The sequence below is a fragment of the Sinohyriopsis cumingii genome, chromosome 8 (genome assembly GCF_028554795.1).
Source record: "Sinohyriopsis cumingii isolate HCF-2022 chromosome 8, ASM2855479v2, whole genome shotgun sequence".
Taxonomy (NCBI): Eukaryota; Metazoa; Mollusca; class Bivalvia; order Unionida; family Unionidae; genus Sinohyriopsis; species Sinohyriopsis cumingii.
Window position 1 is genome coordinate 89,359,106 of NC_142968.1, and position 18,149 is coordinate 89,377,254.

At 36.1% G+C, this 18,149-nt stretch overlaps 1 protein-coding gene across 1 annotated transcript in view; it reads left to right on the plus strand.

Moving 5' to 3' along the window:
- Positions 1-362: 362 nt before the first annotated feature.
- Positions 363-18,149, plus strand: part of LOC149794111 (tyrosine-protein kinase Fer-like) — a 103,899-nt gene continuing 86,112 nt past the window's right edge. Inside the window, exon 1 of the mRNA XM_089968089.1 lies at positions 363-524. The gene's annotated coding sequence lies outside the window, so the exon portion shown is untranslated. The remainder of the gene's footprint in view (positions 525-18,149) is intronic.

Consider the following 18,149-nt stretch of genomic DNA (forward strand, 5'->3'; position numbering starts at 1 on the left):
TGGCATCTAAACATATTTGTTTTTATTTATTTGCATAAATCAAAATGAATTTGATAGGACTATACATTTTGTTGCCAAATTTAAACAAGATAACAAGTTGCAAAGTTTCAATCATTGCTCAACAATTGCTTTAGTGATTATGATTTTTTTCTTGCAAAAAGAATTAAAAATATTCCTATCAACATCCTCCATTCTTTACACTCAAATGAAACCGATGTTAAACCAGCCGCTCGGTCTATTTATATCGATTCGCACGGTTACACAATTTCTCGAGAAAGAGCGTAATTACTTAGGATTCCAAATTGTTGTGTTATTCCAAGCTGTAGCCCAACGGGTACATCATCAATTACGAGGTAGAACTCAAAATTCATGACGTTGTTCACTTTCTGGGAAAGCGGAAGTTGAAATTACAGGCTGCCGTCAGTGTTATCATTGTTAAAAGTTTCTGTACAATAAAAATAAATGCGATGAAGAACTGCAAACAATTGAATGAAGTGCATTGGAATAAATAGGATCATGCGAAGGTAAACTTGTATTTTTATATTTGCGTTTCCTTCTAATAAAGGTGAAGAAAACATTACTGATAATCGTACAGCGCTTAAGTGAAAATAAAAATAATATTGGACTATTCAATAAATAGTGTAAACAGTACAATTTGAAAAGATTTTTCCATTCAGGTATTGATACAAGATTAAAAATATGTCATAGACTGTACTCTCCATTGGACCCGGACCTTTGAATATCGGGTGCCAGAAGGTTGTCAGTACCAGCAGGGACCAATATTGGCCTTATACTGGCAGATGACAAGTTTTTACAGTGTAACTTGTAAGACGTCTACTGTGATTGGCATCAATGTGTGTCGGGTGTGGGTGTATATGTATACGTCTTGCTGCCTGAAAAGCGGTGCCATTCAGCTCATTGTATTGTCAGTCAACATCGCAATTAGACACTGTTGCCTAGATTAGAGTTCAATTCAGGGGTCGTGCTACCAGGCGAAGTGGGCAACTAAGTTGCATAAAAATCTAAACTTCACCTTCTTCAGTTAGGAAAGAAAAAAAAGACTTTGCAATGTGACTCCTTAGATGTACAAAGACAGTAGTTTATGACTTTGGTACTCCCTCCCTGTAGCCAAGGCAAAATGTATTTATGTGGTGTTGATGCCAGATACGTTGACAAACTCTTGCACATTCACAGGCTTGTGTTTAATATCTAACTCACTATAAAACATTTCATGAGCAAGATACCACTGCTTGATTTCCAAACATTAGGCCTACTGTACTTTTTGATGATGAAGTATACCAACTTCTGTTTTGAAATTTCAACATCTGTGTGTAAAGAGTAATTTGTTTGGGTTTTTTAAAGAATACTATCAGTGAAAAAGCACTTTCTAATTTCATTTTTTAAAATAACAATGTTTGCATTATTTTCTTTAACACATTAACCCCTGGAGCTTTTTGTCATTTTTGTCTGAAAATCGAGTAGGAAACACATTTTGAAGCTATTTCTGAATAGACTCGATAACACCAAAATCCCCAGTCATCTTTCAATAACATACTGCCTAGTTGTGTTAGAAACATCATTTTTCGTTGGCTATAGGTTGGGTCGGCATGATGTCACAAGCATAGCGACCTACTTTCCGCCATATTGCGGAGGTGAAAACAATTGCTTAGTAACAGTACAGTAGCGTTAGTTATGTTTGATATGCAAATCATTTTAGTTTACCTGTATTTTGTTTATTATTTCTGTTTTCTGTTCAGAAGTGATGCATAGTCTTCTGTAAAAGCAGGATGTAAAACCACGAATGTGTCTGTTGAATATTGTTAAAGACGTAATATATTTTAGGTTGATAAGGGTGATAGTGGTGTGTACGTGCACAGGAGTCTGACTTTTTATCAACAAAGTACGGCAAAATCTCTAATAACATGAAATCATCTTGTTGGTAATATAAATGAACACATAAAGTGCAAGCGTGACCAACACAACCCTCTGCTCAATTCGACTTTTCTCACGCGTCTTTTATCGCTTCAAAAATGCAAGAAAACTGAAAAACTACACATATACATTCAAAAGACAGTGACGTACGCATAACTCTTGGACAATCATGTCATGAATCCAATCCACCGAATTAACCTTTATTTTGACCATTACGGTCACAAACCCTTTCTGTTAGAATCCATTGTGTTTGATTGATTTTCTAGAGGTTGCCACTTGGTAAAATTATCTGTTGTTTGTACTGATATTTTTTTCTCAACAGAAAATAATAGTGGAGAAGAAAATATGATACTTATATGAGGGATGTACTATTTATGATGATGATGATGATGATGATGAAAATGATTGAGAAGAAGGAGAAGAAAAAAAAAACCAATAGGAAAGGAGAATATATTATCGATAAGATAAGCAGATTTCATGTCAGAGATTTACTGTACTTTATTGATAAAACGTCAGACTCCTGTGGTACGTGTCACATACATGTGTACATGACAATATACACCAATTAGTGTCAAGGCAGTTTGAAGGCTGTTTGTTATATAGTTTGTGTATTGTACACTTTTCATTTATAAAATGAATATAAATGCAAGGTTCATAAGATCAGTTGGCCACTCTTGCAATGTCTTACGTTTACAAAGAGACGCTGGATAGCGATGCTAATGCACGATATTTACATAAACTTAAAAGTTGTGGAAATTAATGATTTTAAATTTTTAGCAAATATTTGGGTAAATGACCCAACAAAATGGCCTGAAGTGACTTGGCCTGATATTTGCAACTATCTTACAGATACACCAGGTAAGTTTGTTTTCTAACAAAATATTTTGTTGAAGTAAATTGAACACCTTTTTCTCAAACCTATTTTTCTTTAATTAAACTATATCAAAATCTGAAATTTTCAGTCGGTATTACTTGTGACCCTAATTATTTTTGAAAGTTCTCATTAATTTATATTTTTCCATAAATATTATTCTTTATTTGTCCTATTAAATCTTAGGCATATTTTAAAATGTTGTACAAATGTCACCCATACGTTCCTAAAGTCCCTATAACAATGGCGGTCATTTTCACCTCGGCGGTCGTAACTATGCACTGAAAATGCCTGGATGTGAAAAAGTGCCCGGATTCCCGACCCAACCTATTTGACTCGCACATGAGCAGAAGGGTAAAAGTTGGACTTCTTTTCTTCTTCTTTTTTTTGCTAAATGGAGCCATTATTTTTGTATGGAGACCACTCTTTATTCCAATGCCCATCTTATCCTACTTTTTGCAAAGGCTCATCTGTCTGTTTGCAGTTCATACCGGTTTGCCTTAGATCTGAGACCAAAAAGTCTAAAATCCGAACACAAAATCAGATTCCGACCACGGGCAAATTTTGGGTAACAAAAAATGAGGTTTTTATATCTGTATTTTGTAGTGCAACTAGATATTCCAGATTTTTTGGTATCATTGTAGAGCTACATCTGTCTACCTTTCTATAATACCACCCACTTTAGTGTATCATGCATGACCATGATGCTACAGAGCTTGGCAGTAGGCTACTACCTCCTGCCCCGTAAAGTCGTCGCTAGGGGTTAATGTGTTAAGTGAACCTGTATTGACAGACATCATTGTGTCTGTGAAATACCGCTTCATTAGATTGTCTGTTTTCATAAATAATTGAGCAAATAGATGAAGGAAAATATATTTTTTATTGAAAGCAAATTCTGAATATTATATGGTAGAAGATTTAGTTGAATATTTAATCAAGTAGGTAAGAAACACATGAAGCAATTATGTGTTTTGGAATTTGACAAAAAACTGTTGCGGTCAAGGTTGTTTCCTGACATCATTCATTTTTGTGAAATATGAAAAAGATAGTGAAGCAAATACTTTTTAACCAATGCAAGTGGTTACTACTAGTACATGGCAAATAATAAAACCATAAATTTACAGTCCTATAAATGGATTGTTGTAACAAAGCTAGAAAGCCAGTGGTTATATTAACCCTTTACCTCATAGAGCGTAGTTACAAAGTACGGTGCACTATAAATAGATCACCTGTTACCTATTCGACTCTATACGTGTAGGCCTGCCTGTTAACTGTTAAGCAATGTAGTGCATGTCATGTTTAACAGCAATTTTAACCATTTTACATTTTTGTTACACATCTATTATGTGTGGAAAAATTTAAGAGCAAAGTCCGATTGTTAAAGCTATGTAATTATTTTTCACGGAAGAATTTTTTATGTGCTCTAAAATCTTGAGAGAACTTGTTCACCGTCAAGTCAGCGAGGCCGCGTGACCAACCGAAGCTACCATTTCTCATACTCAAAATTTACAAGTTTTTTGTCTGCGTCTACATTACCAGGTCATCTGAATTTGATAATTTATAAAAACTAATTGCAGCCTACATCAATATCAGAGCCTTTACCTAAGTTATTGAATCTTTCATAGTTGTGATTCTAATCGTGAAAATTTTGTAGGTACTGAATGAAATCCACGACCTCCATTTTGGAGAGTGGAGATTATGACCCAGTTACTTTAAATAGCAGATATCGACCAGAGCATAAACAGTGACCACATGATCTGACATAATTGTCATTCGCAGAAATAAATGTAGTATCTAATAAGGGTTTTTCCCAGAAGGTGGTGCTGCGAAAACTGGCTTAAAATGACTGGTGTTTACTAGGGCATAACCGACTTTTGATCCGGAAATCGGATTCCACCGGATAGTATGAACTTCCGATTAATCGGAGTCGGACAAGGCAGGAACGACCGATTCGGATAATAAAAATAATAAAGTTGAATTTCTATAGCACTGTGTCTAACACTGCGTGTCATTCGATAGTGCGTTAATAAAGTTAAATAAGAAGTCAGAAAAGTCCAATATGGTCAACACAACGGGGTGAAACGATAATACTTGAGTTAGACCGAAAGATTTAAATTTATTAAAATATATAATACAGTCCTACCCGTTTATGTCAACATCCTCAATAATGAAGGCATAATATTGAATACATTGACACATGCTAATGAGGTATTAAAAGAAAATGATTCCGCAAGAGGCCAACTTTATAGGACCAAACAAAAGCCTGTTTTATTTTTATTTGACCGCGACATTAAAGCATGGCGGCAAGATCAACTAATTGTTGAATAAAGTACAGGATGGAACTGGCCGCTTGCCGACATAAATGATTAAGGCGGGAAAATAAAAGCCTGGCGGAAAGATCAACTAATTGTTGAACAAAGAATGGGTCGGAACTGGCAAAAAATAAAAAATTTCATGGATTCTTTGTGGCTTTGAACTTCGTTGCATTTTGCTATAGTCCTGCCATATCCTTCCCCTTGTGACATCGGTGTGATATGCAAAACGTGTGTAACACGGTTTAAAAAGTTAATTTTCCGATTAATTGAATCGTATCTGGAATCGGAAAAATTTCATGCCCAAAATCCGGAATCGGAAATCAGTAGAAAAATGCTAATCGGTTATGCCCTAGTGTTTACAGCAGGCATCAAAAGGCGCTTCCAAGCATTAGGTAAAGGAGATACATTAACATGGCACAGTGCATGTTCTTGGTTGTGTTGAGTCATTTGGAAAATAGGGTCTAGTTCACGTGCATGTTCTTGGATGTGTTGAGTCATTTGGAAGATAGGGTCTAGTTCAGTCATTGTGTTGCTTGTGAATAATTACAGTAATGTTTCATTGGCAACAATGAAATAATTTTATACAAATGTGGTAGTTTATGGTGCATTTTTATCGACTTGAAATTACAAGACTCTAATCTCAGTTGAATTTATTCACAATATATAGTTTCTGCTGTGCTTTTTTTAAAAGTCATCTGGCCATATTATACTGCATGTATCTCAATCCAAATACAGTGGATATGAATGGAATAATTTTTAGACTTGTATAAATTTATTGATAATAAACATAACACAGATTTTATTACTTAAAACTAGTATTAAATGCATCCTGAGAAATAGAGGACATAAGTAAAATAAAAGAAAGAAAACACACACATATATTGCATTTCATACTCTGCTCCCACTTATTCCTGCTCTGTCCAAATGAAGACAGTTTTCCTTAAAATTCAAGTCTAGCTTGACCCCTGTAATTGCTTTACAGGATTTTTACACAGGTGGAATACATGAGAATATTCATACCATCGGGGCTAGAGTAAATGGGTATAACAATATATCACAGGTGTAAATGTGCACATGCCGGAAATGATATTTATAAAGAATAATTTGATATGCACAATTTTATAAAAAGCCAATAAGAAATTTCCAGATTTTATTTTATTTTCTTTCTTTAGATCCATTCATTACAGTAGTATCAGATGTGACATGTGCTGAACTTTCATGTACATACATGCATACAATTTAATTCAGTTTATTTTCCTGGCTTGATTATAATCAGTTACTTTGTTGGTTATTTCTCGTTTCATTTCCCATTCTCTTTTTATGCTTATTTTGTTAGCCTTTCAACCAGCAAACCTGTTTCTGTGCTTATTCTTGACTATTATGTTGTCTGAAACCCCTATCACAACAAATAAGTGTATGGGAAATGGTCAGTGACATTTCTGCTGAAGTGCTGTAATTTAAATAAGCTAGTACATTCCATATGTTCAGTGATTTTTGGAAATTTTCTATTGGACAGTTCCTCTAGAAAATAGAATTCCATTGTATCAATGACAGTTTCAGTTGCAGTCTTTTCTTTTTCTATGTGTCCTCTATGATCGCCACAGTATTTTCCTGAATTCATGGAGTATTTGAGAGCAAAATGTTGTCATCTGTATCCTGATGACTATTAAGCAATGAGCACTGAAAGTTTGTATAGTTTGTTTGATCATTTCAGAAACATCATGTCTTGCAGTTCAATGCAGATACATCTCTAAAACGCCAGGAAAATTCTGATATCCACCTCTCTTTGAACACTTTATAAGACATTTGTGATGATGCTTAACCATTTGTTAAGTCAGGTTCTGATTTAGATTAGAGGTGAATCAGTAAGTAAGCTGAGACATGATGCTGATAGTGACACTTGGTTACTGTGTGATTTAATCATCTGGCTGTTAATCTTGGTGATGACTAGTTAGTGGCTTTTTTATATGGATATTTGCTTTATGTTACACCAGTTTTAATATTATTACCATGCCGGAGAAAGAGAATAAAGCTGACGAATTTCAAAACTTAAAATGTTTAAAGTGACATTAAAGTTACACAGGTGACTTGTGGATGTTAGGTATTTAATATTTGTCAGTGTAACCTTACCCTATTAATTGCAAATGTTATATGCAATTAGACATTCCAGTCCTAATTGTAGTATGTGAAATTCAGGTCCAATGTGTGATAGACACCCATGACATAAAACCCTGTTTTAGTCATACTATACTTTAACACCTTTTTCCTTACAGAAGTATCTCCTTGCACAATCAAGTACATGGCATTAATTTTTCTAACTCTGTGAGCGGCATTTCAGTTTGTCCAAGAGTGATGATAGCTGAGGAATGCTGAAGTTGGTTCAGCTTGAGTTTATTGTCTTTAATGAAATGAATGTTGCAAATGACATTGGCCAGGTCATATGGGATTGGGGATTTAATAAAAGATATCTTGTTATGTCTAGTTGATCCTAAAGAAAATCATGCTGAGCTCAAATTCATAATGGCTACCATGGAGCCATCTTGAATTTTTTTAATTGCTACTCCACCTGAATAGATGATGATATTAACATCGGGATTTTACTGAAATACTTTATGATGTCTAGTTGGTATTGAATTAAAATTATATATGGCCATTATAAAAGCAGTCTTTAAAATCTTATTATTGCTACCCCTCCTGAGCAGAAAGTCATATCAGTCCAGAACATTACCCCAGAAAAGGGACATTTTGTCATAGCACAGGGGCTTTCTCTTATACAACAGCCCAGAGATTATCCCACCTTTATGCTTTGATCAACTCAACTGATCTCTTCACCAGGACAGGTAGATTTTTGAACAAAGTTGCAAAATGTATTGTGAAGTCTAGGAAATGATCTACATCCAGGTTCTGTGATACCAAGTGAAGAATCTTTTTGTGATTGGTGCAGTACGAAATGTGTTAATCTTAGCTGTCCCTCTATAAGTGCAGGGTCTGATTTTCTTTTCCGTTTGAAGAGAAACATCTCTTTGTTTCTGTTATCAAGGGCTATATTCACATTCAGATTTTTAAAGGGCCCAGCCATTGGTGCAGATTCTCACATAGCAAAATTGATCAGGTATTTTGAGCTGCAAAGATCAGTGTCTCACTAAATAATGCCTAGATTGAATCGCTGATGTGTCTTGTACTCTGTAACTAAAAACCCCTATGAACCCTTGAGTGGATCTTTGTTTGAGAACCTTACCCTCAAGGCTGATATCTTGTTTACCTTACCAGCCACAACAATAAGGATCTAGCTTTATGCTTGTCCAAAGAACCAGGCTGTCCACCATTCAGTGAAATTTATGAGTTGGTTTTTCTCCTTTGCCAACCAAGTTTCCTAGCAAATAACCAGCTTCCATCAGTTGTTCCATTTCTCATTGAGCTGCCCAGTCTCATTCTTATCTGTGCTGGGGATGAGTAATATTGACATTTATGTCCAATTAATGTTTTTTAGATTTTTGGTAGCTAAAGTGAGATGAGGACAGGAAATGTCTTTTTTCTCCTTTTCAGCGTCTACCATTTTGATGTGGATTACCTTAACTATCATGTGAGCTTACTAGTCCCTTACCATGAGGGATGTCTTTTTTCTCCTTTTCAGTGTCTACCATTTTGATGTGGATTACCTTAACTATCATGTGAGCTTACTAGTCCCTTACCAAGAGGGATGTCTTTTTTCTCCCTTTCAGCATCAACCATTTTGATGTGGATTACCTTAACTATCATGTGAGCTTACTTGTCCCTTACCAAGAGGGACCTTTCATTCATGGAGATTAAAACCCATGAAGATTGAACCATTTCTTCTTCATAGGCCTGTCTAACTCATATGTCTCTGTAGATTATGATGAAAGCCACATTTGGTGATCTCAGATGAACTTCGCATCCTTTTACCTTTCTTTGTTAGCTCACCAATGTGAAAGCATATTTTCTCTGGGGCCAATAGTCATAGCTCAGAAAGTGGCCTGTGTGGATACATCCAAAAACATGATAGTTTTTATCATAGGACCAACATAATTTTGATCATAGGACTGAACGTGCCAGACATCAGGCCAAACACAAGGCAGTTTTAATCATACGATTCAGCAGGGTAAACACAAGGTAGTTTTGAACCCGATGTTGAGCAGGCCAAACACAGGACAGTTTTGATCATACATTAGGATTTAGCAGGCCAAGCACAGGACAGTTTTGATCATACAGTAGGATTTAGCAGGCCAAGCACAGGACAGTTTTGATCATACAGTAGGATTTAGCAGGCCAAGCACAGGACAGTTTTGATCATACTGTAGGATTTAGCAGGCCAGACACAGGACAGTTTTGATCATACAGTAGGATTTAGCAGGCCAGACACAGGACAGTTTTGATCATACAGTAGGATTTAGCAGGCCAGACACAGGACAGTTTTGATCATACAGTAGGATTTAGCAGGCCAAGCACAGGACAGTTTTGATCATACAGTAGGATTTAGCAGGCCAGACACAGGACAGTTTTGATCATATAGTAGGATTTAGCAGGCCAAACACAGGACAGTTTTGATCATACAGTAGGATTTAGCAGGCCAGACACAGGACAGTTTTGATCATACAGTAGGATTTAGCAGGCCAGACACAGACTAGCTTTGATCATAGGATTGAGCAAGTCAAATGCAAGACATGAGATTTAGGAGGCCAAGCACAGGAAACTTTTGATCATTGGATTGATTGATCGTGTAGTTGAGCAGGCCAAACATTGGACAATTTGGATCATGGGATGAGCAGGTCAAACACATGACAATTTGGATCATAGGTTTAAGCAGGCAAAACACAAGGCAGTTTGGATTTTGGGATTGCGCAGGTCAAACACAGGGCAGTTTTGATCTTAGGATTGAGCTGCCCACAAATAAAAAGACAGTTTTGATCATTGGATCAAACATGCCAAACACAGGATAGTTTTGATATGGGATTGAGCAGACCAGACAGAGGATAGTTTTGATCATAGGATTGAGCTGGTCAAATGCAAGATGGTTTTGATCATGGGATTCAGCAGGCCACGTACCAAATAGTTGTGATTATAAGATTTGAGTTGTCCAAACACAGGAAAGTTTTAATTCTTTTATTCAGCTGGTCAAACTTAGTACAGTTTTGATTATAGCAGTGAGCACTCTTAACACAGGGCAGTTTTGATCATAGGATTGTGCAGGTCAAACACAGGACAGTTTTGATCATAGGTTAGATTGAGTGTGGGGTTGAGCAAGCCAGACACATGACAGTTTTGATCATTGGTTGAAGTAGGCCAAACACAAGACAGTTTTGATTTTGGGATTGAGGATTGGCCTAATACAAGGCAGTTTTGATCATATGATTGAACTGACCAAATAGAAGACAGTTTTGATTATGTGACTGAGCATTCCAAAAACATATCAGTTTTGATCATAAATGGTATGATCATAGGATTGAGCAGGGCAAACACAAGACGGTTTTGATCATAGGATTGAGCAGGGCAAACACAAGACGGTTTTGATCATAGGATTGAGCAGGGCAAACACAAGACGGTTTTGATCATAGGATTGAGCAGGGCAAACACAAGACGGTTTTGATCATAGGATTGAGCAGGGCAAACACAAGACAGTTTTGATCATAGGATTGAGCAGGCTAAACACAAGACAGTTTTGATTATGGAACTAAGCAAGCTGAAAACAGGTCAGTTTTGATCATAAAATTGTGTGATCATAGGACTGAGCAGACCAAACGCATGAGTAGTTTCGATAACACGATTGAGCAGGCCATATACAAGACAGTTTTGATTATGGGATTGAGTAGGCCAAAAACGGTTGTTTTGATCATAAAAATTGAATGATCATGGCATTGGCAGACACATGACAGTTTTGATCATTGGATCAAACATGCCAAACACAAGATAGATTTGACATGGGATTGAATAGACCAGACAGGATAGGATTGAGCAGGTCAAATGCAAGACAGTTTTGATCATGGGATTTACCAAGCCAAGCACAGGACAGTTTTTATCACAGGATTGGTTGATCATGGGATTAAGCAGACCAAACACATGATAGTTTTGATAAGACTGAGTAGGCCAAACACAGGAAAGATTTAATTCTTGTATTGAGCAAGGCAAACACAGGACGATTTTTTATTATAGCATTGAGCAGGCTTAACACATGGCAGTTTTGATCATAGGATTGAGCAGGCCAGAGAAAGACAACTTTGATTATGGGATTGAGCAGGTCAAATGCAACACAATGTTTGATGATGGGATTTAGCAGGCCAGGCACTGGACAATTTTGATTATAGGATTGATTGAACATGGGGTTGAGCATGCCAAGCACAGGGCAGTTTTGATCTTAGGATTGAGCAGGCTTAATACAGGGCAGTTTTGATCTTAGCATTGATCAGACTTAACACAGTGCAGTTTTGATCATAGGTTTGAGCAGGCTTAACACAGGGCAATTTTGATCTTAGGTTTGAGTTGGCTTAACACATGGCAATTTTGATCTTAGGTTTGAGTTAGCTTAACACAGGGCAGTTTTGATCATAGGTTTGAGCATGCCAGATACAGGATAGTTTTGAACATACAATATAATTGGACAGGCCAGACAAAGACAACTTTGATCGTGGGATTTAACAGGCCAGGCACAGGACAGTTTTGATCATGGGATTTAGCAGGCCAAAACAGGACAGTTTTGATATGGGATTGTCTGAGGTAGCACTATGCATGAATGTATTTTTGTTGGACTTTGTTAATTGCTCATGATGACCTTGAAAATTATTTACATAAAGATATGAAGTACATAGTATATCACACTCATCTTGTCAGTGATGATGTCCTGTAGTCCAGTTAGACATATCAGATGTACATGAGGAAATTGACATATCATATGTACATGAGGAAATTGACATATTGGAAACTTAAGTAGCTTCAGATGGAGAAGTAACATCAATCAGGTTGTATGGTTCACCAGCAGTGTGTGGAGAGGATACAGTATGAGAAATGTTTGTTACACAGCCAAAAAGTTTTCTTGGGCATATTGTATACATGTAAATGTTACTTAGATCATCATCTAATGCTACATGTACTTCTTCATGTACATTTAATAAGGCATTAAACAGCATCTGTATGTACAATCCATAACTGTTTCCACAATGTTACTACTTCAGACTGAATTTAGATAGTTGTTTAAAACATTAAACCCCCCATTTATTTCTTGGAGGTTAACATTATAGACAAAATGATGTCATGGTGTGAATTTGATATACAAAGACATTTTAGCTACAGTTATATATAATGTCTTTCATGCATGAACAGTATGAGATTTTATAACTTTGAGAGAAAAAATTGAATGAAGATTTCTATCAAGTTGAATATTAGTGTTCACTAAGTGACATGTTTATTAATCCCCTAATAACCATATTACTTGGGGGCCCAGAGTGGCCGAGTGGTCTAAAGTGCTCTCTGTTACAGATCACTGCCATCTCACCTGTCTGCGCCGGTTCGAGTCTGGGATTCAGCCAGCGTGGGTATGTGAGAAAGCTTGGTGGTAGCTTCTCATGGGTTGGTGGTTCTTTCCAGGGTTTTCCCGGGTACTTCCTCCACCATTAATACTGGCTGCCATGTATAGCCTATCGTGTGCTGAAAAATGGCATTAAACCCCACAACAACAACAGCAACCATATTACTTGGTACCTAGCAAATATTATCAGTGAACAGAAATACAAATCTTGAGCTGTATATTGAAGATGATCAGATTGAAAATGTCACAGAAAAACTTTTGGAGTTCTTGCTGATAAGATTCTAGACTGGTGTAAGCAGGTGAAACTTGATTGTTCTATGGTAAACTTGAGAATTTACCTTTCACAATGGAAATTATTTCACAATGCATTCATTCTTCACCTTTTTTAGACTACTAATGCACAATTTTGGGACATGATACTAACACTGAAATAATCCACAATCTTCAAAAAAGAACAGCAAGAATTATTTTAAATTTACCATGTAGTACCCTATCCAGAATTCTTATATCAAAACTGAGGTGGCTGAAATTTGAATACAGATTAGACTACCAAGTCCATATTAATGTTCAAAGTAAAGAATTAACTTTTTCCACGATACTTGTATGGCATGTGTCATTTTTAGTCAGAAAAATAGTACCAAGGGCCTAAATTGAGATCAAGTACAAATGATCAATGGACTGCTCCAGTCGCCTAGTGGTTAGAGGGTCATCCTGGGGTGCAGGAGGTCGCAGGTTGGAAGCTCAGTCGAGTCATACCAAAGACTTATAAAAATGGTACTGATGGTTGCCTCACTAGCGTTAGGACTGGTCAGCCTAGTGTTAGGATAATGTGACTGGGCGGGACATCATGCTACATGTCTGCGGGATGATGCCCTAGTGCTAGACATCACTATAAACTGCCACACTGCAGACATTGTTGCGATATGACTGATTTTTTTTTAAAGCTACATTAAAAATCCAAATCACACATACACAAATGATCATTACATAACTCCATTTCCAAAGGTAAATATTTTTTTAAAAATCATTTGCTTATTCCAGTACTTTTCTATGGAATGAACACCCCAAAGCAATTAGATTAGAAACAAACCTAATTGTGTTGAAAACAAATCATAAGACTACCATCTTGAAAGGCAGTTTTCATTGTAACATTGAAAAATGTTCACTCCAGTTTATTCTGTTAATGCATTTCATATATGATTTGTGCTGCTATACTTAAAAAAAGTTATGCATTCTTTACTAAAATGTTTACATCCTGATGGCATCAGGGAGAAAAGTACATTATACTGAGTAACCCTCTTAAAGTCAAGTATTTATCGTGGAAAAATGATACATACAAATAACACATAATACATGTATAAAACTGGATCAGAAGGATGTACATATCTCTTTTAAAACTATGATCAATAGAACATGTATAAAGAAAAAGCAATAAACAGTTTTTTTTCTCTCAAAATGTACAGATTTGATTAAATACTGTACATTTATCAATTAAGTTTATATGTGATCTTCAAATTTAAACCTTTTGGATAAAAATAATCCAAGAAGTGAATCCAGTAAATTTCATTTAATAGAAATTCCTTTTCAGAATTACTAATAGTAATTGACATATTGTAACTTTTGGAAGTCATCATAATGTTTTTTTAAAACTCCACTGGTCATAGACCAGAAATGCTTATTGGATGATCTTTTGTTTATCATCTGTCCATCTATTAGCACAAGTGTGTTATTGCCACTCCTCCAAAATACTTTGAGGAATGTCATGAAACTTGACATATGTTCATCCCATAGTCAAGTTGGTCCTACATGAAATGATGCTGATATGCTGTCTAATATGGCCACCATGGCAGCCATCTTGGAATCTTGTTATCGTTACTCCTTCTGAATGGATGATCATATCAACATGAGGTTTTCACTGAAAGATTAATTATGATGTCTAGTTAATTTTAAGTGAAATCATGCTGATCCTTTGTCCAACAAATCCTTAATGGACAGTCATATCAACACGAGTTTTGCACCTGAAGGCTTCTTTTTAGTGGCTGCCACAGTGGCCATCATGAAAATCTTGTTATCATAAGTGAATGTATGCTCAGAGTAGAGTTTTCACTAAAAGACTTCTTACATTGATTTGATGATCCTAAATTAAATTGGTGATGATCTGACTTCCATTGTCTGCCATCTTGTTTTAGTTACTCCTCTTAAACTGAAAGTTATTTTGACATAGGGTTTTCATCAGAAGATTTCATATAGTGTCTAGCTGGTCCTATATGAAAGGGACTGATCTTCAGTATGGCCTCTATGATGGTTCTCTTGAAAATATTATCTCTGCTCCCAAGTGGATGGCTGTATCCACATTGGATTTGTACTAATAGCCTTATTCTATAGGATTCACAAATAGACGCTTACCCTCAGGTTTCGACATATGGAATTTAAATTTTACCCATTTTTGATACATGGAAATTCCATCTTATGTAGTCTACCGGAAACCGGACATGTAATACTGGTCCAGTGATGTGTGGTAATCAGGCTGATACATGTACTCAACAATCTGTTAATTGATTTAGCTTACTTTTGTAATCATGAGAATTAAGGCCAAATGCATGATTTTTTTTTTAAGCGATCAAAGGTGGTTCATCATGGCTTTCAAGTCTTTTAATAAAAAGTGGCTGACCTTTGATTTTTGTAATTGTTTAATTGTTCCTGCATGGTTCAAACTGTTTACAGAGAAATATTTAAGGAAGTTGAACCATGTTTTAGATGAGTTAATGTCAGAATGCTGAAACATAAGCTTTCTTCCAATACTGAAAAAAATGGCTAAGAAATATGCAAGTCAGGAGTACATTTCGTATTTGACTCTGAAATTTTCTCCTTAGGATGAACTTGGTTTGGAGGAGTATTGGAGAGCAGTCAGCAATGATATAAACTCTGCAGCCACAGAAAAAAAATGAAGGTTGATGTTTCTTGCAGGCTAAATATGTGGTTGTTTTGTCATTGCCACATTCTAATGCTGATATAGAGAAGACATTCACATTCTTCTCAACAATGAAATGTTTCAAGGGAAAGTCTGGACAGAAGATGAGAGGGTACTCTACCATATCCTTTTAGTCATCACTTTCTAACAAGAAAACCATTGAGGGCCTGTTAAGTGTGTAACTTAATAATCACATTGGCAGCACTGGTCAACCATCAGTGATCTTGTGAATGAAATAGAAATGTTTTTTCTTCTTCTAAATCTTAAGTGAAGTGTTGTCATACACTGGTTCATATTAACTAACCACACTGGTTTTGGAAAGATAATTTCTTTACCATCTCAGTCTCAGAAACAACCTGCCAGTGATGATCTTTCCGACCCTCAGAAATAATCGGGGAAAATTAGCAACCATTGTGAGGAGGAGGAGAATAAATCTCTTGAAGTTGTAAGAAATCTTAATCATCAGTAACTGTTACAAAATGCTGTACAGGCATTTCCTTTTATTCAATATGAGACAAGAAATCTTAATCATCAGTAACTGTTACAAAATGCTGTGCAGGCGTTTCCCTTTATTCAACATGAGACAAGAAATCTTAATCATCAGTAACTGTTACAAAATGCTGTGCGGGCGTTTCCCTTTACTCAACATGAGACAAGAAATCTTAATCATCAGTAAGTCTTGTAAAATGCTGTACAGGCATTTCCCTTTATTCAACATGAGACAAGAAATCTTAATCATCAGTTTACTGCACGAATATCAAACAATCCCAGGTACAAGGTCATGACTAAAAAAGACAAACGATGGTTGTATTTCAAGTTTTGGCTCTTGAAGTTTTCATTTTGACTCTTGAGATTTTGATGTCAATGGTCAAATGACTCTTCAGTTTTGAAATCTGTTGAGAGCCCTGTTATATAGCTGCTTTGTTCCCAGAGTTGAAAATGATGGATTGCTATAGTTATTATTATGTCAAATATTTTCATGCCTTTAGACACTGCTGATGAGTTTGGCCAACACTTTGCATGCCACACTTGCTAGAACTTATATAAATAACACTTTTATCCTTAATTTTAGTCCTCTTTCTTATTTAAAAGTATCTTTGGCCAGTTTAATTGTATGGTGAGAAGAAAAAAGTGTACATTGGGAAACATGTTCTCAGTAGGCACAACTTGCATCAATATATCAGATACCCAAGTTAATAATTTTCATTGTTGTACACATCAGGTTTCCATGTTGTTTATGTACATGTGTGTGCAGAGTAGACTTCATGTACATTCTTGATTGAGTGAAGTACAACAGAAAAACCACTGCTGATATACATCATACTGACACACATTTTACTTCCTGATCATACAGTCTGTTTGAAGGGTCACTGTTGTAGCATCCACATGCAGTAATGTACTGCCTAACAGTTATCACTATGTAGCCAGGTATCAGTACCTAGTTTAGTGCAGGTGGAAGGTTACAGCTACAATTAATCCATATGACCTTTTATCAAAAGAGTGACCGGCTCCAATTTGTCTTCACTCATTCTTTTTTCTGTTCATCAGGGGAGGGGGAATCCAGACTGATAGGACTGTGTATACATATCTGGGGATAAAGATCATTTCCAAAGCTTAGAGGTCAAGTTGACAGATCATCGGGCCATGCTAGTTTTGTATTATCTGAGATCCTCCCAAGGGTTTGGGGCAAAATAGGAAACATGATCTTGAATATTGGTGATTATTTTCATTGATGAAAGTTCATACTGTAGGAATGATTTTATTTGATTTTTAAAAGGTTTCAAGGATTAAAAGCATGATATAGTAACAAAGAACCCATATATCACTCAGCCTCACCCAAAGACTGCACATATAATTTGGTGTATTAATTATGTATTGAATCAGAATTTACATATTATAGACCTATGAGTAAAACCAAATGCAAACAGTAAAGCAGATGCGAACAAATAAAGGTTTTTCCTTGTTTGCCAGTTCTTTGCAAATGTATTTTCATAATGGATCTTTTACATCCCAGAATTTGAGCTTTTTGTATGGAGGTGTAGTTATGAACAGAAAACTAAGAGGGTTTTACTGGTATAGCTCTCAGTATTTTAAGATAACCCTTATCCACTTGCATCAGGGAAGATAAATCTAGTGTTATTATCAGAGGCTTGGATGAAAATGAATGTTGTGATTTGGGTAAGCTTAGAGTACATTTGGTCACCTGACACTGCCACTGCATCACAAAATTTGCCAAATACCTAAACATCAACTATGAGAAGACTACCATTCTCATACAATTTGGTTAGGTATAATACTCAAGCAGACAAAGGGGGCAAAACTGAAAATAGGTTATATATTGTTGTTGTTGTGTTGGGGTTTACGCCATTTCTCAATGGAAGATAGTCTATATATGGCAGCCAGTATAACTGGTGCAGTAAGAACCTGAGAAGACTCTGTAAGAACCACTGACCCACAGGAAGCTACTGGCAAGCTTTCTCACATACCCACATTGGCTGAGCTCAAGACTTGAACCCATGAGAA